This window comes from Peromyscus leucopus, chromosome 1 (genome assembly GCF_004664715.2).
Source record: "Peromyscus leucopus breed LL Stock chromosome 1, UCI_PerLeu_2.1, whole genome shotgun sequence".
Taxonomy (NCBI): domain Eukaryota; kingdom Metazoa; phylum Chordata; class Mammalia; order Rodentia; family Cricetidae; genus Peromyscus; species Peromyscus leucopus.
In genome coordinates, this window is record NC_051063.1 from 133,436,853 (window position 1) to 133,461,463 (window position 24,611).

Consider the following 24,611-nt stretch of genomic DNA (forward strand, 5'->3'; position numbering starts at 1 on the left):
TATCTCTCTCTGTTTCTTTCTCTTTCCCCTACCTTGTTGAAAATGCTGAATACTTTTTTCTGGGTACTCATCCTATACACATATATGTGAAGCCCAAATTGATCATTGGTTTTTAAAGATAAATAAATAAATTATTATAGAAGAAGGACACAAAGCTGGAATTGAGATTTAATATGGGCATCATGGATGGGTTGAAGGGTAGAGAATAGGTAGAGATGATAAATATCTAATATACAAATATATATTAAAAATAACTAAAATTAATTTAAAATATCCAATGTGACCTTTAAATTGATCGCCATTCTAAGCTTTGATAGGATATTGGCAAACTTTGATCCATATGGTGTATTTCTAGGAGTCAATGGGTTTTTAAGCATGCACATGTGTGAGTACCCAAGGATAATGAAATGCAGACTGTGTTATGGCTACTTTTCAATCTCCTTCTACGAAAATGACACTGCTCTCAGTATAATTATAGTACCTGTGACTTTGTACTTCAAAGAAACCATTACAAGCACTTAGAAATATACTGTTCTAAGATACTATCATGATGTGAATAAGAATGTCCCCCATAGACTCATAGATTTGAAGGCTTGGTTTCTAACTGGTACCACTTATTAGGAGGTGTGTTCTTGTTGAAGGAACTGTTGGAGACAGTAAACTGGGGCTGTGTTTTGAGGTTTCAAATGCTCAAACCAGGCCTAGTGTCTCTATTCTTTTTGCCCCAATGCCAGATACTGCCTAACACTTCATTTAGGGAAAAGTTCTTACAAAAAGAATGGTAAAGTTATTTGTCACTATTACATATCACAGTATTTAAATTTTTTCATCAATAAATTTTTTATAGAAAAACATAGCTAAATATAATTATAGGTGTTTAGCTCTCTACATTCTTCCTTTTTTATCTACATTTTGTCTAAAATATGTTTCCCCATGGATATCTTTGACACTATTTTTAGAATATTAGCTTTCTTTCTTGTAGGATATGTAAGATGATTGTGGGCATGTATCTTAAAAACTGTAAAATTCCAAATGGAGAAAGTATTTGCTTAAAACATATAACAAGAAGGGTTAATACTCAAAAGTCTATGTACAAGTGAACTTAATTTAATACACTATACTAGGTTGTAACCTGGATCCAACTCTTTTTGGTTTTTGGAGACAGGGTTTCTCTGTTTAGTTTTGGTGCCTGTCCTGGATCTTGCTCTGTAGACCAGGCCAGCCTCGAACTCACAGAGATCCACATGGCTTTGCTCCTGAGTGCTGGGATTAAAGGTGTGTGCCACTGCCTCAAAGCTGTATCCAACTCTTGATTAGGGAAATAAGAAAAAACAATAAGTAGATATCAATGTTTAAACATAGAAAATAATTAAACAAGTATAAAATAAATCATAACTTTATAATATTTAAAGTATCAAATATTTTGTATAAGAATTGAATCTTATCTGATGATTTTTGTCCTATGAATGAAAACATGACCAAGGAGGACAAAGCCATAAAGACTGTAGTCAAGTTGCAGATGGTCTGAGGTAGTTACACAATATTTATGGAAAATAGGATTTAAGGGTGATATGATTGATGATTAATATTTGTGAATTATTAAGGTTATAACGGACTGGCTATGGTACCACAAACTGAATTAATTTATAAAGATCAAATAACATATGTCTTAGGTAGCTTTATTAGGCTTAAAAAGTTTGAAAAAACTTAGTCATATAGAGAACTGTTATTTTATAAAAGTATGCTAAAAGAGAAGAGTAAAATGAGATTACCTGGCTCTCAAGAGACTGTATTTATATTTTAAAGTTTATGTTGCTAATAAAAGAGTTCAATTCAAACACTATACATTGTGAAGTTCAAAATTGTAATAAGGATAAAACTATAAAATCAATCTTATGAGCATTTAAATTTTATTGAAACAGGTTACACCTAAGGTATTTAACACATAAAAATAAAATAGTCAATCATCACATAAATGTTCAAATTATTTGATGTGCTTCGAACTATGTTTGTAGCCACACTAAGAACAAAGGTAATTTGTTTACAGAAAGAGGGAGTGACCAATTTAAACCACCCATTATATAGTATTCCGTGTATGATGTAAAAGTAATTCAAAAGTAGCTTAAAATAAACTTAAAGTTTATTTAAAATAAAATAATATTCAAGATATGTATGAAAACTGTTTATAAAAAGTCAAAGGCTTGCCTGGCAGCAGTGGTGCACACCTTTAATCCCAGTACTCAGGAGGCAGAGCCAGGACGATCTCTCTGAGTTCCTATAGTTCCAGCCCGGTCTACAATTCAGGATCCAGGACAGGCACCAAAGCTGTACAGAGAAACCCTGTCTCGAAATACCAAAAAAAAAGAAAAAAAAAAAAGAAATGCTTGAATAAAATGGGTTACATTTACAAATACATTTGCATACCAGGATATCCCAAAGATCAAACGTACCCTTTATCTTGGATAGGACACATCTCTGCCAGAGTAAATTGTATGCTAGCCTCATTACAGGACAAGAATGCATTGGAAAATAAGACCTGTCAGAATTCTACTGTTCCTGTCTACAGCTGTGTAGGCCTGACCAGCTCCAGCTATGTTGGCCATATCAGGAAAATCTCTACCTTATCTACATGTAAGATGATTTACTCAACATTCCTCACATACCAGCAGGGTAATTATCTTGCCCAATGGAAACTTTTAGAGTTTATACTCACATTCTAAATGTGTAAAAAAAAAAAGAGAGAGAGAGAGAGAAGCACATGTCAAGTACTCTGCTTTCAATGTTTTTCATAATGTCGTATCAGGATGCTGTGAACCAGGAAACCTACCTAAGCCTATATCACACAACTGATATGGGACCTGCATAGTAGTTCAACTGGACATGACTTTCACCCTAGCTTTCACTATTTCCTCTTAGCAGAAAGCTAAATTTTGTATTTATACTGTAACCACCTATGTTTCCTGATTAAGGAAGGATACCTGATACTCTGTTCTAAAACCCAGAGCTTTGTGTGATTATTAAGAATATCCAATCAGTGTCTGTAAAATATTGTGGAACAGTACTATAAAATGACTCAATAGGATTCCTTTTCTTTTCTGAATATTCAGTCACATGCTGAATATAACTGACTTCTTTTACAAAAGTCACAGGTATTTGTTCTTATACAGGAATCTAATGTTAACAAATAGCTATTAACAGTTACATTATGCTTCTATAGAACTCAGGTACATGGTCCAGCCAGTTGTACAATTGCATTTCATTTTACTAGACAAAACGCAAATTAATCATTATGTTAAATTCTTAAAATTCCATACAGTAAGGTAATAGTGGAGACACAATAGATGATTCTGAACTTATGCTGGCCAGTGAAAAATGCCAAAACTCTAAAGGCCTAGCATCATGTGATTAACAACAATGACATAAGTCAACAATCTTTTCAACTCATAACAAAACCTGTAAAGATTCTTTAGAAGGTCTCCTTAGCTCTTCCTCCAATAAAGAGATAATATCCCAAATTATTTTATTAATTATATACTCAGTAAAATGTATCATAGTACCAACAGTTTCACCTTCATATGTTACAAATTCTATCTCCTTCACATAGCATGCTTGAAAATACACACTATCAGCAAATATTTGTCTTGTGGTCTGGACATTTGCATCTCCTAAGTTTTACTGTGGTATCTTTAATGGACCCTCCTCTGAGACATTCTAATTGCTTCCCCTTCTATATTGCTCCTTTTGTGATGAAAAAAAAATAGAATTGTCTTTTTCCTCCTTTGTATTATTTCTGTATGTGCCCATATGTATCTAACTATAATCTCTACATGTGTCTCAATCTCATCATCCCCTATCCTTTTCCAGAACTTATTATCAATATGTTATCCCATCAAATTTGAAGCATGAAAATCTCTTCCTCTGAAATCTCTCAGTGGTGAAATACATCCATTCTCAAGTGTGCTTTCCTGACTTGTCTCTACTATTACTGACTTGACCATTTCTCCTGGTCCTGATAGAGTGCATGGATGCATATTAGCACTGCTTGCCACTACTGTCTGCTATGTTTATAAAAATATAGAATAGATTAAATACCAATCAGAAGAAAAATGAGAGAGAGCTCAAACCAAGGATAGGATATAAAAATTGTAACCTGGGTATCTCAATTAGAGGTACTGCTTCAACAAGGTATCACTCCTCCCTGTATGTTGCAGCAGAAACAGCGAAAGACAAAGAGGAAATGTAAGAAAAAAGGAATTTACTAGGGGCTCTGGCTGTAATTGACAGTGGATAAAAGAGATAGTGGTGCTTGGCAGCTGATCTTGTGTCTGCTACTTGGGGCTTTATCATGGTTATTAAGATTCTGTCTGGGACATTTTGACTGTGACTCTGGAATGCCAAATGCAACATTTTGTTGACATCTTGCAATCTCCTTGTCAGTTCTCTCATGTGCTACAATTACATTCATGAATTATTACACTGGATCAGACCCTTCTCTCTATGTGGCTGTGTGTGTATGCATACAATTGTTTATTTTTTTAGGTGTAAGGCAAATACATATGTGAATGCAAGTGTTTGCCAGAAGTCAAACTACTATTCCTTGATTTAAAAAAATTGTATGTTTTAAAAAATATTTGCTGAAGAGGAGGCTAAAATAATTAAATATCCAGTAGGTTTGGAAGATAAAGTGAAGCAAGTATTTCTCCATGGAACAGGATTGACACACACAGGAACTCACAGAGACAGTGGCAGTAAGCACAGAACCTACACAGGAACAATACAGTTCGGGTCCAGCCACTGGGAAGGGGAAGTCATGATCTCCTGTCCCCAACCAAGGAGTGGTCTTCAATTTACAACTACTCACAAAGAAAAAAAATGGATGTTTTCCAAGTGGAGTCTCACTTAGGATGCAAATTAAAAGGCAATCCGCTTGTCAAGGAGCAGTCAGTCAACACAAAATTAACTCAGTTGTATTGAAGGAGTTTTTGTTTTTCTCTAGTAATACTTTTTTAACATTATTGGTATTTGGCTTATATGATAGGATGAATAGTAACAAATTGTTCAAAAATGTTTTATATTGTTATGGATTTTAGTTCATTGATACAAATTTGAAGTTAATTTTGTTATACTGTATATATATATATATATATACATATACATCTTGTTTGATGTATTATGTTTATGTAACTCATGTAGATTGTAATGGATAATTAAAAATATAGATTAATAATTAGTCTCCTATGAGTGTCAAACTTGTAGCCATGTTAGTTAAATTGTATAGGTATACATAGATACAATTCAATTAAGTAGGTAATCTTCAAACACTTCAAAGACCTATAGAATATGACATTTAAAATGTTTTTAAAAATTTAGACTTTCTGGAAAGTGAGACATGTCTGCTCCTGGCACCACCAATTTACTTCAGAGAAAAGGATGGGCATCAAAGACACTCTATATGGAGTTTATCTTTTTGCAAAAATAGCCATTTGTGAAAGAAACTGTTCTTGTTCGGACTGCTTGATCGACTAGACATGCAGGACCCATAGGAAGGTAACCAATGAACTTTGCTTGGCAAAATGGTCCTTCAGGTTCCTGCTGTGCAGAGGAAACTGCCAAACATTCTACAGGACACAGAGAGAAGTGACTGAGAACCTCTAGGCCTGTGGGCTGAAGACAGATGCCCCAACATTACAGAGGAAATTTGGATGATTGTCCAGGCTGCCAGCTGTCTCTATCTACTCTCACAAGACTCCTGAAAGTTGCTTGCATCCTTCTCCCATTTCACAGGTAATAGTATATCCTTCTGAGGTCTTTGATCTAGTTGAAGACTAGATAGTTATAATTTCCTTAGTTACGATAAAAGATAAGTTAGATATGAAAACTTAGACTCACAAACATAGGCTAGATAGGATATCTTCTTTAATTTTGCCAAATACAAATAGACTAGATATTATAAATAGACTAGATATTATAATGATAATCCTTGCTTGATAAGGTTTTGTTATATGTAATTTTACTATGTTAAAGTTAAAACCTTTTTTAAAAAAAAAGAAGAGGGGGAAGTGCTATGGATGATGGATTGATAAATAAAATACTGATTGGCCATTAGCCAGGCAGGAAGTACTGGTGGGAAAAAGAGGGAGGAGAATTCTGGAAAGTGGAAGGCTGAGGCAGACAGCCTCCAGCCTGCCCTCCAGGGAGCAGCATGTAAAGGAAGCAGAAAAAGAGCAGCAGGTAAAGCCATGGAACATGTGGTGACATATAGATTAACAGAAATGGGCTGAGTTTAAGTGTAACACTAGGCAGTGTAGGCCTGAGCTAATGGCCAAGCAGTGTAATTAATATGATCTTCTGAGTGGTTATTTTATAAGTGGTTGTGGGGTTCATGGGGCTGGGCAGGACTCAAAAAAACTGCAGCTACACACACATACACACACACACACACATATGTATGTATATATATATATATATATGTGTTTGTGTGTATATGTGTGTGTATATATATATATATGTGTGTGTATATATATATATATATATATATAAAATGTTTCCAAATTTGTGCTTTTATGTATGTCCTATATGTACATGTGTCTTTCTGTGAATATGTGCTTCTCTTATTTTCTCTTATCAGTGATATCCACTGTTGGCGCTTTGCATTGAACATAGTCCTAGACCACTTATTCATGGCTGGAATTGGGAAAAATGAAAATTGGATATTTTATTCTTAAATGCATAAACTTTAAAGCAACAAAAATAATCTAAAACTTTTGTGATGAATGTAACCTTGTATGTAGAAAAATATTGACATTCTTAGTTCAAAAAATAATTTCAGTAAAGTAGTAATGCATACAAAAATTTAAAAAAATTGAGTTTTATATGCAAGCAATCGACACTCAAAATTAAATGTTAAAAAGCAATTAGTTTTATACTATAGTAAGTGAGTGAGGTGGCTTATCTCTACACTGTGAGCTCCTTAGGATCCAGAGGAGCAAGCAGGCTTAAGTCATGAGATTCAAGTCATACTGGGAAGCACACTGAAACTTGGGATCATAAGTCAAATATATCACAGTAATATCTATTGAGTTTGGTCACATTCCTATGATCACAGCTCATTAGAGCCTGAATCAAAAGGATCACAAGTGTATGAGTTGTAAACCTGCCTGGGTAACAAAGAGAGCACTCATGAGAACTAGTGTCATCTAAATGTAAAGATTATTTGATAAATCTTTAAAATGTATTTGCCATTAGTAAGGAAATATTCCTTTTTGAAGATTGATTTATTTGTTATGTATACAATGTATGCTTGTTTATTTGTTATGTATACAATGTATGCCTCCATGTATGCTTGCACACCAGAAGAGGACACCAGATCTTATTATAGATGGTTGTGAGCCAAGTTAAATCTAGACATATTTTCCTCCTGTTTCTCTTTTGCCTGAAGAGACATAAGGAATCTGTTGGTCCAGGTAGGACATGCATACCAGGACAGAAATTTAAAAAGGACCCATCACGTCCAAACTGGTTAACCATTGGGTTTAGTGGGCTTACTTACAGAACCATCACTTAGCATGTGTGATGTGTGACACAAAGCAGCTGTATTCCCAAAAAGTCCAGAGCAGTGCTGAAGAAGTCTACCAAAATTTCAGCCTAGAGTGATGGGAATGTCCTTATGTATGCTGCAAATGTGTATTGTTCTGATTTAGTTGATAAATAAAATACTGATTGGCCAGTAGCCAGGCAGGAAGTATAGTAAAGGCAGGGAAAGCAGACAGGAGAATTCTGGGAACAGGAAGGCTGAGTCAGGAATTGCCAGCCAGATACAGAGTAAACAAGAAGTGAAGGCAGAACTGAGAAAATGTACCAAGCCACATGGCTAAACATAAATAAGAATTATGGGTTGATTTAAGTGTAAGAGTTAGTCAGTGGTAAGCCTGAGCTAATGGCCAAGAAGTTTTCATTACTATAAGTCTTTGTGTGTTTCCTGGGCTCCAATTGGCTGCAGGGCCATGGGAGCAAGGCAGGACTACAGAAAAACCTCAGCTACAGTAGAGCTCCCGAGCCAATGTGAGAGAAACTCCTGTAATGAATGTTTTACTCAAAAGTTTCTAGTGTATACAATGCTCTTTTGCATTGGTTCTTCTTTATGTGAATTGACCATCACTTCTGACCCTATATTTTCCTTTCAGAGTTAACCCAATAAGAAAAATTTAGGCCAGGTGGTGGTGGCACACACCTTTAATCCCAGCACTCGGGAGGCAGAGCCAGGCGGATCTCTGTGAGTTCGAGGCCAGCCTGGTCTCTAAAGTGAGTTCCAGGAAAGGCACAAAGCTGCACAGAGAAACCCTGCCTTGAAAAACCGAGAGAGAGAGAGAGAGAGAGAGAGAGAGAGAGAGAGAGAGAGAGAGAGAGAGAGAGAGAGAGAAAATTATTTGGAAAAAAATTAACTAGGGAAGCATAGGAGTCACAAGATGGTGAAAATAAAATGAGAAAACAGTTTCTGATTCCACAGAACAACACAGACAAAGCAAAATGATTGCATTAACATACATAACAGCACAGTAAAGTGCATGGTAGGGAAAGGTTGCTCTTGAGGAGAGTTTAGTCAATATGAGGAGATTAAAGAATGAGTGAATGATGTGGAAGTGTGTGAAGGAATGTAGCAGAGTAGCAGGAAGAAATGTGTAGAGAAGAGAGATGTGGAGCTATGTTAAAAAAAAAGTGATGTATCTGTGTGAATAAATGTGGGCCTGCAGGAGAGAGATGTATTTATGTAAAGAGAAGTATGTAGCTGTATATAAAGTATGTAACTCTAGAGTCAGATAAATTTCAAAATGATATTTTTCAAGATGAAGTAAAAGAGAGAGTTACCATCAGTAAATGTGTTTTGTTTATCCCTCAGATAGAAAAGTCTAGTTCTTGGTGCATTCCTGTATTTTTTTTTTCATACCCTGGAGGCAGTTTTGGAACAGACTATCTCAAAGGGTACTGATACCATTCACTGCGGTCTGTGTGTACATAGATGGGTGACCACCCACTAGTGCATGAATAGCTTCTCAGGGCAAGTATCTCTGAATAAACTGACTTTCACTCCTCCTGAGGCTAATGAAATGACACTAGCTTCTCAGATTTGTGTTTGGCTTCCACATACACTTGTTGGGATTTGGATGGCTTGTTCTATCACAAGAATTGTGTAGGTAGACCTAGCTGTTGAGAGTTTATGGGTTAAATGTGCTGTAATGTCCAACAAACACTGTTTCAGTGCAGAGCTCTACTATCTCTTGCTCTTTTGAGATAACATTTAACACTGGACTGAATTTCACCATGTTATCTAGGATAGCTGGCCAGCAAGATCCAAAGGTGTCTCTATCTCTAAACCTGAAGTTCCAGGAAGACTTGAAAACACTTCTATGCCTCTTTTAAATATGGAAAATAGAAATAAACCATGGGTGATCATAACTGGAAAGCAAGCACATGTATGTCTGAGCACTCTGCACAGCCCTGTACTTTATAAACTAAAATAACCAATTGAATATAAATTCAAAATTTTCCATGCTACTCTCAACATGTGACTATGAATTTTTCTTCTACCCTATCTCTGCTTTGCCTCTGAGATACTCCTCTAACGTTAATTTTAACTTTTAGATACAGACCTAAAATCACAGGAAAAGGGGAAACTGTTTGTTCTGAGCCCCTGTAAACTACACACATGTATGGAATAAGAGAAACACTGATGGCTCTCCTGTATATTCCTTCTCACATATTAACAAGCTTTGTCAAATTCCTCATCTACATTCATTCAATTTTCCAATAATCTCTTGCTATGGAATGTCATTCTATATTCTGTGAATATATGATGGATTGATAAATAAAATGCTGATTGGCCAGTAGCCAATTTCTTTTTTTTCTCTTTCCTACAGGATCTTAGCTCAGGTTTAGCAAGAGACAAGGCAGTATAGGAAGCTCATATGTTGTTAGGACTGAATAAAGTAACTATGTATAGATCCTACAAACTTAATTTAGTTGTATACAAACCAAAAACTCAGTTATTTGGGGAGATGACTTTACTGCCAAAATGTGTCATTGACATAACTGTCAGTCCTTTTATTTTGTGAATATATGTATACTATTCCATCCATGAGTTCGCATTCATGAGTAAAGGGATGGAGCACCAGATATTACATACTACTCTACACTGATTAAATATGAAGCAGTGAAGTATCAATAATATAGCACAAATTAACTAATACTTCCCGGTTATATATTTCAGTTAATAATGCATTGTTAGAATTATAAATTACATTGTCACAAATCATCACAATTTTGTGCTGTTTCCACATATATGTGAGTAAGAACTCACCCTTGCTGTGGGATGGACTGTATGTCAAATAAAACACTGATTGGCCAGTGGCCAGGCAGGAAGTAGGTGGGACAAGGAGAGAGGAGAATTCTGGGAAGCGGAAGGCTGAGGCAGAGAGACACTGCAGCCGCCGCCATGACCAGCAGCATGTGAAGATGCTGGTAAGCCACCAGCCACGTGGCAAGGTATAGATTTATGGAAATGGATTAATTTAAGCTATAAGAACAGTTAGCAAGAAGCCTGCCACGGCCATACAGTTTGTATGCAATATAAGTCTCTGTGTTTACTTGGTTGGGTCTGAGCGGCTGTGGGACTGGCAGGTGACAAAGATTTGTCCTGACTGTGGGCAAGGCAGAAAAACTCAAGCTACACACCCTTTATTGTGAAATGATTCCAGCATACTCACATTTCTCTAACTCCTCAATCTTCCTCATCATGGTCCATCAAATTATCCATTCTTTGCAAGAATTCTTGAGTGACCAGCTCCTTAAAGAAAGTCAAATACCACCCTTGAGTTGCAGAATTGAGCCCCTTGGTCCACACATTCTTGGGTCTGTGCATAAATAACCATCGTATAATCTTAGTTACAGTATGACCAACTGAATACGTTTATGCTATCACCAAAACCACACTGAAAGAAAAGCGTCTAAGAATGCTGTGGACACTGGCAAGGCTTTGGTATCCCAGCACATAAATACAATTGTCTAGGTATGCTCCTTCATCCTAATTGTGCATCACTAGTTAAGAGAGATTCTCTCCTTGCTCTAACATTTTAAGAGAAAGAAATTTCCAGTATTGTTTATTTTGGAGTACCTTTTTTCAGTTGGTCAAACAGTCCTGACCTCATGTTCTTTCATTCCTATGGATCCTAGAAAATGGAAACAGTAGGATAATGAATAGAACAGAAGCCCTACAAGGAGCACATGATAATCTGATGATAAAATGACCCTACTGTAAGAGAACTACTCTTTCAAAGGCCATGCAGTCAGGCGTAAATGGTCCACTAATACAACAAGTACAATAAGAAATGGATACATATCCTCCATTAAATTTCATAATCAGTTATTGGTTGAGGATTGGAATAATTAAAGAACATGATCAACCTTATTATTGATGAATACTTCTATCATTTAGTTACATGCAGAGTACTTTCTGGCAACATGAAAACTGGTTCATAGGGGTAAAGTATCTACTTGGACACAAAATCAAATTCTTAAACTTTGATGCAGAAGAAAAAAAAGAGAAAAGGCATTCTAAGTGGGTGTGTTATGTTCTGAGCAGGAAAATGAGCTAGATTTGGTAGGTGGATAAGCATGTAGGCTACAGTAGCCTTCCCTTTCAACCTATCTATTTAGCATCTCAGGTATACGGTTATTTACATACATCTGAAAGAACATTCCATTGAGTAAAATCTATTTTAAACAATATTGTTGTGTTCTGTTAGTTTCTTACAATATCGAGGTGTTAGAGATTCACAGATATTTGGCTTCTTATTTTTGAACTCCATTCAAACATTGTTACGTTAATGTAAACAACCATTGCTGACAGTCAGGAATCTACTGAGTAAACTCCATGATTTCCAGTAAATTTACCAATTTTCCTCAAGTGTCAACATTTTCCCCATTTTATTCACTACCAGATATTAGATTGTGCTGAATGCCAGATATGTAAATTTTTTCCACAAAAAGCAAGGGCCTTGACAGTTCAAATCTCCCCAACTCCTGGGCATCATCCCACAAGTGAAAACTAGTTTTATGGTCAAGATTGGGGAGAACAATGAAGGATAAACTAGTCTGTATTCCTTTCCAAGCTTGAATTGTTGTTGCTCTGTTTCATTTCCGGACTACTCAGGAAAATTTATCTTGTGAATACTGGCAATTATTTTTAAAAATTATGCAAATATGTAACATTCAAAATCATTCCTTGGGGTCTAATTAATCATAAAATAGGTAAAACTATAAAAGGGAAAAATTATAAATTTACATGCCTAATGACAAAAACCTGGAAAGAATATTTGTTAACAATCAAAATAAAAACCTCCATCATGTATAAAATATGATATATTGTGTATGGAAGTAGCACATGTGCAGATCCTTAAAGGACAGTACTTCTGAGTGTTGAACATTAACTGACAATATTCAACCTTGCGATCTCCATTTCACAGTGTCCAGGAAAGATTTCTCAAGCAGTTAGAGGGGGAAATAAATACTACACATTTCTGGTTCTCAACTATCTGGTGCTTAAGGCAAACAAGATTTTACAAATTTTGTGAAAGGATATAACCCAGTGTAAAGTAATGCACCCAGTAATCAAAAAAATGTACTTATGTCTAATAACTTCAGCAATTTTCAGAATATAAAAAATATATAATTCAAACATTTAAATAAATATAATTATTTACATGATCAATCAATAATCTGAAATGAAATATTGTGGCAAGTGGTCTTATAATACCATAAGCTCAGGGAAGTGGGATCCTCCAGTGTCACCTTCTCAGGATGCAGAGAGGAAGCATGACTTCTGTGCTTGAGTTGAAATCACACTAAGTAGCACAGACACAGTATTAAAAAATAAATGATACAAATTAAAGGGTAACATAGGGATAAATAAATGTGAATATTCTTAAAGCTAAAAATGTGTATTTAAGACTATTAATAACATGCATTTAAAATTTTAAAAATCACAATTCATTGACTTTTAATGACAATAATTTATTATATATTTTCTAAAGGCCAGTAATTCACTCTGCTAGCTCAGTTTCCCAGTATACTGTCTTTTATGGATCAAAAATCCTAAAAAAGTAATAGCATATAAAACAGCAACCATAACACAATACTAGATAAAAAATAAATTAAAAATGAAAATCCACAATATAACCTGACATAACTAAGTTAAAGACATAACTCAATCAAGAGAATCAAGTATTATTAAACATCACAAAGGATAAGTTCATTTATAAGGAAGTATAAAATATTTGACCAAACTAATTTTGTTTTGTTTTGTTTTTGGGACAGGGTTGCTCTGTGTAGCTTTTGGTGCCTGTCCTGGATCTCGCTCTGTAGACCAGGCTGGCCTCAAACTCACAGAGATCCTCCTGGCTATCCCTCCCAAGTGCTGGTATTAAAGGCGTGTTCCACTACCACCTGGCCTTTCAACAAGTCTAAATTTAAAAGGTGAATATGAGAACTACAAAGTAATACTCTAAATAGTTATTTCTGCAAAGCAGCTCTATGAGGATTCAAGAAGTAAATTTAAAACATAAAGTATTAGAAACACTAAAGATGGTCAAAAATCACAAGGAATCATTATTTTATATTCATTCCAAATTATCTAATACATATGAATTATGTGTGTGGATTATAGGAAATTACACACACTTTGGAAAAAAATCTGCCCACCAGGAGCCGTGACTACCTAAGGAGAATATCACATCTATTTCAGGAGAAAACGCCTTTCAAATTATTAGTAAGGGAATCCAGAAAACTACTGCCCTTGGCTGTTTTCATGGGGACTTAAGTGGAAGTTAAGTCCCTATTGCTGAAATACTGCATTTTTGATATTCAACTATAAAAAAATTTGAACAGGAACTCCATAAAACCCTGGTACTGGAGGATTAGCTTTCAGAGACAGGAAGATGTTAGGAAAGTGTTAAGGAAGAAAAGTATTAAATTGTCCAATTTAGTTATGATACCTTTGAATGACAATGACCAGCATGGCTAGATTTTACTAAAGGTACACCACTGGCTTATATATCTCATCAATTAGTAATATCTACCAAGAAGAAGAAGAGACTCAACATGTCAAGTCACATATACAACTGTAATTTCATGATAAAATGGGTGTAACATCTAGAGTCCTAAAAGGTTCAGTACTTTCCCCAAAGTTAGAAAGGAAAAGATATGAGGATGCCACGTCACAGAACATTTACTGGACATTGTCCTCAGGGCAATTACTGGATAAATTGAACAGTCAGTGTTTCTATGGAATGTAACATAAACTACATCTAGTTGGAAAGAACATCATGTGATTTCTATGAAAATAGTAAGGCATACACAAAATATATGGATATAAACACAAAATATATGGATATAAAAATAAGGCCAGTAAATAAAGTAGTACATGAAAATAAAAATCTGTAATTCAATTTTACATGCAAGAAATTAGTATTTGTAAAAGAAAGATATAACACCAAGATTTACAATACCATCAGCTAGATGTGATGACCGTGTCTTCAGTGAAACCTTCTCAGAAGTTGTGGAGAAGTACTCCTCTGAGCCTGAGTCTGAGATTAACATGAGCAAGTTTGTGAGACACTACATCAGGATCATAAAATAAAAAGGGAAATGTTTAGGAATAAACAGGGAGAAACTGTAAAACATGAACACTTAAACAGAAAATCATTGTCATATTATTAGTAAGATCCACATAAGGTTTAGAAAGCCCCACATTGCTAGTGAAGTGGTTTTAATATTATTATGAATGCAGTATTCACAAGCAGTGTAGAGATTAGATACAGTGTGCATACAGATTTACATATGTGTCATTTTTTCACGAAATGATCTAAATTATTCTAAATTTGTATTGAAACACAAGATTTCCAGTAGTGATGAAATTGTCATGAAAATAACAATGAGGTAAGAACATTATAATCACATTTCCTGTTTTCAAAACTTACTGAAATATGACATGACACACACACAAGTGTACACACACACTTATGAATAAAAAATTTTTGAGATAAATTAAGGCTTCAAAAATAACATTTACTTAACTCATTTAACTCATCAATAAATTGACAAAAGATATACTAGGTAAAAAGTTTCTCAATTGTTCCGTCATAATTGAATAACACAGTAAAATTGGATTTTTTACTTACATAAAACATGTAGCTGATTTTTTATTTATGTAATTAAGAGTGTGTGTGTGTGTATGTGTGTGAAAACAATGAGAAATAGGTCATAAATTTAAAAGTAAATAAGGAGGGTTATATGGGAGAATTTGAAAAGAAGAAAGGAAAGGGAAAAATGATGCAATTATATTATAAGGTCAATTTTTTAATATAGTTAAATAAAAAAAGCAGATTAAGTACCAAAATGTACATCTATTTTTAAAAATTTAGAAAGATCATAGGTCTAAAATTGATCTCTGAAGCATTAATACAAATAATACTTTCTAAGGTGTTAGTCATATATTTTATTGAAAATTAAATAAATGACCTCTATGTCCTCTCTGCCAGATTGGGATAGTTTGGTGTGGTTCCACAGGCTCTTACCCTGGCAAATGATGCTGGAGAAATAAATATTTCCTAAAGATCCAGGCAGTAGTGGAAGAAAAAGAAGAAGCCTGATATTAAATAATTAACTGAGGCTATATCTCTGAAAATTTGAGGAACAATGGTGCCAGCTTCAGTTTCACTTGAACTTTAGACAAATAAGTGTCAATAGCCATGCTCAAAATACTAAAATCATCTCTTTCATATGAGGTAAAAGAAACAATACTGGAGAATATGTGACTCATCAAAATTTGAAAAAAAAATTATTTTAACAAGCGAAGCACACATAAAGATGTAACCATACTTATTGGTCAGTACTGAAAACATAAAAATGTAATATTAGAGAGAACTAGCAGGATATACTTATTTGTAAATATATATGTACATACAGTTTTGTGTACCTAACATTAAATAATGTATTAAAAGGACAAGAATTTGCAGGAGAGCACAGGGGGGTATATAGGATGATTTGGAGGAAGAAAGCATGGGGTGAATGATGTAATTATAATCTGAAAAAATTAAAGAAATAATTTGTAGAAATATAAAAATTAAACTGCACCTTGATATATTTTCCTATTATTTATCTTTCCCTAGAGAGGTATGAAAAAAGATCCTTTCATTCTGGACAGGGCATCCATAAAATTGCTCTAGACGTCTATATGGTGAACCAGTGTGCTTATTGGAGTTACTGGTGGAATTCAGGCACATATATCACCAAAAGCTCAACCCAGCAGCAGCAATGACTTGGGACAGGTGCAGAGCCAGATGCGCTACTCCATGATAACCATCAGCTCCACTAGACAGAACCCACTTTCACAATAATTATTTACTATGTATATAAATGAGGCAATTTTCAGAAGTCTTTTCAAACTAGTAAGTTCATGAGTTTCTTTAATAGTGTAAGTGAATGCAGCGCCCCTAGTAAAGGAAATATCCTCCCGAAACTAAATGCTTTAATTCACAGATAATAGAGTCACAACAGAGAAAAGGCACTAAACTGGGTTATTTAAGGAAAGACCATGGGGACAGAATGAGGGCATCCAAGGTTCATCTATATTACTTAATTTCTCTCAGGTTGACAAATAGCCAAGGAAATGATAAGAATGCCTGATTCTTGGTGTAATTTGAGATCTGGATGAAGTAAACAATCAATAAACTGGTCGCAGGTGTGGACAAATTATTGGTAGTATTTTCTAATGTTAATTCTTCTGCCACACATATATGATTCAATCATCAACTCCTCATATTTGTATAACACTGAATAACAGCCATGAATAATATGATATAATAAAATTTTTTGTCATTGTTTATTTCGGATGAGGCAGATTTTGAGACAGGATTTCTATGTGTAGCCTAGACTGTTCTTTAACTCTTTCTGTACCAGGCTGGGTTCAAACTCAAAGATCTGCTTGCCTCTGCCTCAAAAGTGCTGGGATTAAAGGAGGGAGCCACCACTGCCCCTACAAAATAAATTTTAGCACTTCAATTCTTATATAATTATACACTTCATCAGTAATTATAATACCATGATTAAATAAGGAAAATATTAGTAAGCCATATATTCTCTAATTCAGACCCAACTCCATGGCAAGTTTTCCCATCACTGTATACACCATCCCTCCACACAACCATGCTTTGTACTGAACTCATGAATTGGTGCTGCAGCATTTCTCTAGAACTTCCCCATGATCCAGAAGCAATACCTTTCTAAACTATGAAAGTCACACTACAGGTTGTTAAAAAATGGAGTCTCTGAAAAGAGATGAAGGGATATTTGTAAGCATGCACACGTATGAGTACAAAAGAATAATCAAATTAAGACTGCATTCTTGCTAACATATCATCACTACTTAGAAAAAAACACGATAACTAGTGCACTAAACTTTTTTAACATGACCTGTGTCATCAGAGAGCCTAAGAGTTGGCAATGTGGCTGTGGTAGAATCTGTTGACTCTTCATTCAACATATCTGGCTGCTGTTGAAAGCCTGGAATGTGCAAATCATCCTCTTAGCACCATACCTTTTCGCACAAGAGAGGAAAAAATATATTAATCTGATTCTCCACATTAAAAATAGACTTGATTATATTCATCTATATGGCTTCATCATAGGCACTCTCTGTGAAGTTCTAGTGAGGATTTAAAGCCTCCCAGTTTTTCAGATGCTTTGTTTCAGTATTCTTGCTTAGCAACTCTGCCTCAACACAAATCTTGACAACTTTCCTGCTAGTACACAAAATAGACCTCTCCCTCTGCTTGTACGTTCTCCTGGATCCTCCAAGATGCAATACCACTCTATAGACACTCTTTACATACTGGTCTATGTAACTTAACAATGTAAAGGACTTTCAATCTTTTAAATATCTTGCAGAACATAAAGCTCACCAAAGCCAGTAAACCTTCATGAGAGTCTCAAAAGCCTTGCTGTGAACATAGCACTATCAACTGGGCATCATACATAGCTTTCCTCATACTTAGTTCCCTCAGAAGAGAGCTTGCTCCACCTCTACTGTCCTTTAGCTTCTGATTTCCCTGGGGACTTCAGTGTTGATGGACAAGTATCCATAATGGCTCACATGAAGCAGTCCATCAGAGAATGATATTCTGTGTTCTACAACTGTATATGCATTCTTTGTCTCAATGGGAAATAAATAGTTATATTTCTCAGTTTCTAGGCTTCCACAGCCCTAAGATTGATCTTGTATGTGCCCTTATAGCCCCACTACACAGGCCAGCCTGTGAGAGAGACTCATTTTCTTCTAAAGTATATTCATAACACCAGGATTTTCTAAGTTGAATTATCTTTGATTATCATTATATCGCACATTTGATCCTAAATAATAACTATGCCTAAATGCTGTCTCATAGAATTTCCATTGTATCAAAGGCAGTACTCATGTGGTAACTTTTTGTTGTTATACATCATATATTTCCTATTTAATACATGATTCTTCCCAGGGTTTCCAGGTTTGAGACTCCTAGCACTGCTCTATATTATCGCTATAATCTGAACCTTTTTTCCATACTCTCACACAAAAAAGAGAAAATCCCACACCACCATTTCTCCTTTTTTATCCAGTTTTCTCCCTATATCAGATGTAAATACAAAATCCCAGCCTCATATCCCATTCTTGCTACAATCCACAACTTACAACTAAAGTCTCACCCCTGCCAACTGACACTGGGATATATGCCTCATCAGTAGTAGTATCCATGTTGCTTCTGCAGGTGTCCACTGAAAGTTATGCCTTAGATGGGCCAGTCCCAGAACTGATTCTATGCATCCACCCAAACACATGTCCTGACACAGCATATAAAAGATAAAATACAATCATGCTGCAATTTCTCCTACAAATACCTCCTGCCAACATAGCTTCTTCTTAGCAATGTTTCATTACATCCTTGTATTATCCATGACTGGGCAACGAAAGGCAAAGCACTGTACATTCAACATTTCCTATGCAATGTGTGTTTCCTCATGCAAATTTGTCTCAATTATTTGTTGCTGTGGAATTAGCTTTCCATATACTGGGAAGATATGTTGCTCTCATTGTTAATAAAAGCTGATTGGCTGAGGGCTAAGGAGGATGTTTGAGGAAGTGAGAATGCTAGAGAGAAGGGCAGAATCAGAGAGGTGTCATGAGATGCAGAGTGAGCAGGATGGGAAGTATATGAGGTATGTGAGCTTCAAGGCAGCACATAAATGAATAGCAATAGGTTAATCTAAGTTATAAGAACTGGCTAAGAACAAGCCTAAATTAACAGCTGAGCATTCATAATTAATATTAAGTCTCTGTGTGATTATTTGGGGCACAGCTGGCAGGACAGAAAGGTCAGCCTACAACTTGTCTTATTCTCTGTATCAAGAACAACATCACTGATCTCAAAAATTCATCTGCAGTTTTGGTTTATGCTCCCAACTACCACAAGAGGGACAAACACACTTCATTTGGAGAGAAATGTAAACCATTCCTATGACTCCTGCTCAATATGTTCAAAAGAGCAAACCCTTTTACAGTTCCACCAAGACAAGTTCTGGGAAACCAGTAAGGTTATTGTCCTTACTAACACCACATATATTACATGATAATTACAGCAGTGTGTGTACTCTCAACCACACAGATTACATGATAATTACTGCAATGTGTGTACTGTTAACCGAATGATGCTGCAGAATGTCTTTTCCTAGCAGGAATGATTGCTTTCCTATAATGGTGTAGATCGGGCCACAGTCCCTAACATTCCCTGCTCTATATACTCTAATCCCTCTCTGAGTCCCGTAGACTTAGGGCAGAGTTGTATGAAACAGGTGGGAGGGATAGGCTGTGTAATCAGATTACCATCTTCTGACTGTGTCTGCTCTTCTATATGGCAGGGAAACAGTAAACAAGCCAAGATAGGATATCCAATCTTTCAAAACTATCTCAGCTAAATTCTCCATGCTGTGAGTTGAATGATGTAAATGATGCTTCTGTAAAACACAGTAATGTAAAATCTAAAGGAAATATTTAGAATTATCTGCTCATCCAAACAGAGTTAATAGTCTTGAATTGTCCATTTGGGAAAGGTTTATATTAGGTGACTATCACATTATGAGCATCTTCTAGGTCTCTCCCAGAAACAACTGCTGGCTATATGAACTTCAGACCTGTGTCTTGGCACTGAGTTTAGGGATAGCTAAAAAAAATGGTTCTTTATAGCTTTGCCAGCAAAGTTTCAGAGTTGTGCTCAAGCCTGCATTCAGTCCATAGCTTTTTGCCTACTACTTCACACATTTACAACATGAATTTCCTGCTGCTGTCCACATTCCCTATTACATTTCACTACACAATCATGACATTAAGGATTCAAGGTTTTAACAAGTAGTACTTTTATATGAATAGGTGGATTTACATCAATGAGAGGCCTCAAGCCCTCAGGGGAGTGGGTTATTGAAATGAGAGAAAAATATACGTAGTCCCAAAGACCATCAGGATAGAAAGACTGATGGTATGACATGCAGATATTTATACGCAGAGTCAGCCACTAAAATAATAATAATTTTTCATATCTGGCCACATGTGAGCTGTTTAGACCAGGCCAGAGGAAGGCTGAGAGGGTGGTGGCTAAGGTGGAAAACTAGTGTCATGAATAGTAGATCAGTAAATGTAGATACTACACATCCCTCTTATTGTAGAAATCAAGAACCTAGAAGAGAATTACCACAGGAGCAAAGAATACACCAATCTGACTTAAGAGTCCTAGGTGCTTGACTCCTTCTGATTCTACAGACTTTGCAGGAGAGTGGTGGAACGTCAACCTCCTTAGCCCCTGTGTTGCTGATAGGAGCTGTTCTAAAAATGCTTTCTTTATACCAACCAGTACAGGTTACATTCTGACCTAAGCCAGGTACCTGTTTTGTTCCTGTATTTCAAGCCTATGGATTAAAAATATCCCTATAGGTAAGGACATAGTCTAGGAGAGCATTTGTTGAGAAGGTACTTAGAGTAAAGAAGGGACACTTGTGAAAGAGTAACTGCTAGGTTAATTGCTGCCATCTAACAGAAACAGGTAAGCAGACCCTGATTCTGCTACATCATTTTTCTTTTGTGAAATCATACATATCACCCCTTTTTTAGCCTACAGACAGGTAAAGGCACACAATCCTAACAGTATACCAGGACTGTGATAATAAAGCTTTGAGGCATTAACATGGCTCTACTTGAGAACTCTATGGAAAACAAGGACAAACTATGAAGAGTCCTGTGATTCTGGACCACAGAAGTAAACCTAATCAGGAGATCCAGGATTCATGGAAGGTTTCCTACATAGAGACCACACTTTCCGTCCTAAACAACTCAGGTGTTCTCCAATGGAAGTTTTGGCTTTGCCAAATTGGGACTCAGAGAAAGCTTGGTATCACATTCTTTTCAGCACATTTGAAAAGTTCAAGACTATTTAGGAGTTTGCCTACATTCCAGAGGCTAGAGACAGATGAATTGGAACATGGTTTCCTTTCCCCAACATATGTATTTCCCTAATCTTAGAAGTGAGGAATGTGGGCCAGGCCAGTTGTTAATCTTCCTCAAATCTCTAAGACATAAGAGCTAGAATTTAACTGAATATATGAGTATGTTGGAAATGTACCATAGTTTTTGGTATTAAAATAGTAATACCAACTCTGGATGCACATGGACCTCAATGTGTATGTTTAGTATATGTGATATTCTTAACTGATAACTGAACATTTCTCTAGGGGCATGTTGCCTAATATGTTCTTCCTTGTTTATTTTCTTGATTAGCAGGACCATCCTCAGCATAATCTGCAATAATTTCCCTGTTACAATCCTTGGTCTTTCTGTGATCTACATTTGGAAACTCAATTCCATCTCTTTTGCATTGGCAGGACAGTAAGGTGTAACTATGGTGTATGGTAGATATACTAGTATATATAGGACAACTAGAGGGAGAGGAAACTGCATCAGGATATAACATATAAGAAAAGAATCTATTTTCAAAAAAAGTAAAAAGAAAGAGAAAGATATTAGAACATCTATAGCAAGACCTTTTCTTTGCTCAGACAATGGATTCTGGTCAGCTAGGGCTGAAGAGTGGGTATTGATTAAGAAGAGGTCAGCATGATTTTGTGTCTGAGTATTCTAGTAGATTTCCTGAGATTTAACACACAGGAGCTGGGTTTTAGACACAGAACAGGTCTACATCCTGCTGGCAGCCAATTTGGTAATGTAAGAGTCACTCAGATGGTGTGGTGTTTAAAGGCATAAAGTGTCAAGGAGAGTAGCTGAAGCTTGGCACTCTGTGAGAGCTGGTGTCCCTGTCACTGGCACAACAGATTCATGTGTGTGCTGCCTAGTTGACTTCAACTTGACACAGTTGGTAAGACACAACATGACACAGGCTAGAGTAATTAGAATGATGGGAGCCTCAGCTTAAAAATGCCTCTGTCTGTAAGAACTGGCTGTAGGTAAGGATTGTAAGGCATTTTTTAAAATTAATGAATGATGGAGACAGCCCAGCCCATTGTTGATGGTCTTGTCTATGGACAAGTGGTTCTAGGTTCCCTAAAAAGGCAGGCCAAGCAAAACTGTGAGAGCAAGCAATTCAGTAATCATCACCCCTCCATAAGCTATGCATCAGCCACTGCATACAGGAACTAGCCCTGTTAGGGTTTCTTGTTTGACGTATTCCAATGATGGAGTATTATGTACATATGAAATAAACCCTTTCTTTCCCAATGTTTTGGATGTTTCATCACAGAAGTAATAACCCTAAGACAACGTATACGTGATTGATATCCTCATACATGTGAGCAAAGCATCGAATAACTCTTAGTTACAGAATGACCACATGAAAGCTTTTATGCTTTGGCCAAACACACATTGAAAGGGAAATTTCTAAGAATGCTATGGAGACTAGTAAGGCTCTGGTATCCCACCATGTAAATGAGCTTGTCTAGGTAAGCTCTATCATCATAACTGTGTATTAGTAGTTAAGTGAGATTCTCTACTTGCTCTAAGATTTTAAGAGAAAACAAAAACTTCCAGTATTGTTTATTTTTTAGTACCTTTTTCTTTCTGCTGATCAAACAGTTCTGACCTCATGTTCCTTCATTGCCATGGATCCTAGGAAATGGAAACAGTGGGATAATGAATAGAACAGAAGCCCTACAAGGAGCACATGATAATCTGATAATAAAATGACACTACTATAGAGAACTACTCTTTCAAAGGACAGGCAGTCAGGAGGAAAATTGAACACTAGCACAAGTACACTAAGAAATGAATAAATATCCTCTATCACCTTTCATAATGAGTCATTGGTTGAGTATTGAAACATAGTTGCATGCAGAGTACTTTCTGGTAACCTGAAATCTAGTTAGTAGGGGTGAAGTGTCTTCTTGGTCGCAAAGAAAATTCTCAATGTTTGATGATATAAGTAAGTATGTTTAGCAATAAGGACTTTCCATCATGTTTGGGTGGTGTAAATAATAGCTTTAGCAATATTAATTCATGTCTGAGGTGGGGGTATATGGAAATTCCTTGGCCAATTATCTACCAAACTGTGTCATTTAACACATTCTTGCTTCTTGTATAATATTAGAGGGATGAGCCTTAATATTATACATCCCAGGGCCTCAGGAGAGAGAAATACAAATGGCAAGGACTATTTTCAGGAAATAGAATCTCAGCACACAGAGCTCTGGGTCGAGTCATTTATTCTTCCAAATTTTCTTCATCCTCCCATGCCCCGGGAGTCCCAATATATATCCACTTACAAGCAGTAATCCCTTGGTAGTGCAAAGCCAGGCTTCCAAGGTCAAATAGAGGGTGATAAGAATCTCAAATAGAGGGGCAGTAATTGTTAGTTATCATTTGCAGCCCAAAAGGGAGGTGACTAATAGCGAAATGAATTAACTAAAGGCTAAATTTGGGTAATATCTAAAAAGAGGGACCTTATGTACTCAACTATAATCTTAATATAATTGGTAGAAAATGTTAAGAACCTATAAGTTGTTAGGTCAATGGAAGAAAATAAAACTGCCTTCTTATTTCCTGTGGCTTCTATCTGTCCAAGCTATCTGCCATTTCTCTGCAGGGTAGGGGAAAGTGTGCTCGGTCACTAGGCAACCTGTGTACAGCTCTAGATGCCTCTGGTGATAGTTAAAGGGAAATCTGGAACTAGAGGTAAGATTTGGGGAAGAAGGAATTTAAGCCTAATTGACACATCCACCAGGCTGTCTCAAACAGGTTGTCTGGATGCTTAAGTCTGTTCTTAGAGAGTACAGAGGTATCTCTGATAAGGTAATTTCCTCCGTCTGGTAATAGACCTGGCCAAATGCTGCCAATGATGATAATTACTGGGGGGCTTGAACTGGGGTTCTGGCTGAGCATAGCTGTCAGCACAGGTTATGCAAATATTCCTTTGGTAGAGGGGATATGGTGCCCAATAAATGATGAAAAAGCTACAAGCACACAAGAAACTCAG

At 36.1% G+C, this 24,611-nt stretch overlaps 1 long non-coding RNA gene across 20 annotated transcripts in view; it reads right to left on the reverse strand.

The window, feature by feature from the left end:
• LOC114684177 overlaps window positions 1–24,611 on the reverse strand; it is a 78,937-nt gene that overhangs the window by 23,738 nt on the left and 30,588 nt on the right. For 11 of the 20 annotated variants that reach the window (XR_003733253.1, XR_003733257.1, XR_003733245.1 and 8 more), the window contains 6 exons: window positions 23,191–23,248; window positions 15,627–17,647; window positions 14,559–14,667; window positions 12,809–12,896; window positions 11,168–11,222; window positions 10,761–10,840 (listed from right to left, as the gene is read on the reverse strand). This is a non-coding gene — a long non-coding RNA (uncharacterized LOC114684177). Of the gene's footprint in view, window positions 1–10,760; window positions 10,841–11,167; window positions 11,223–12,755; window positions 12,897–14,558; window positions 14,668–15,626; window positions 17,648–23,190; window positions 23,249–24,611 lie in introns of all 20 variants that reach the window. The other 9 variants (XR_005089849.1, XR_003733254.2, XR_003733258.2 and 6 more) reach the window with 7 other exon arrangements.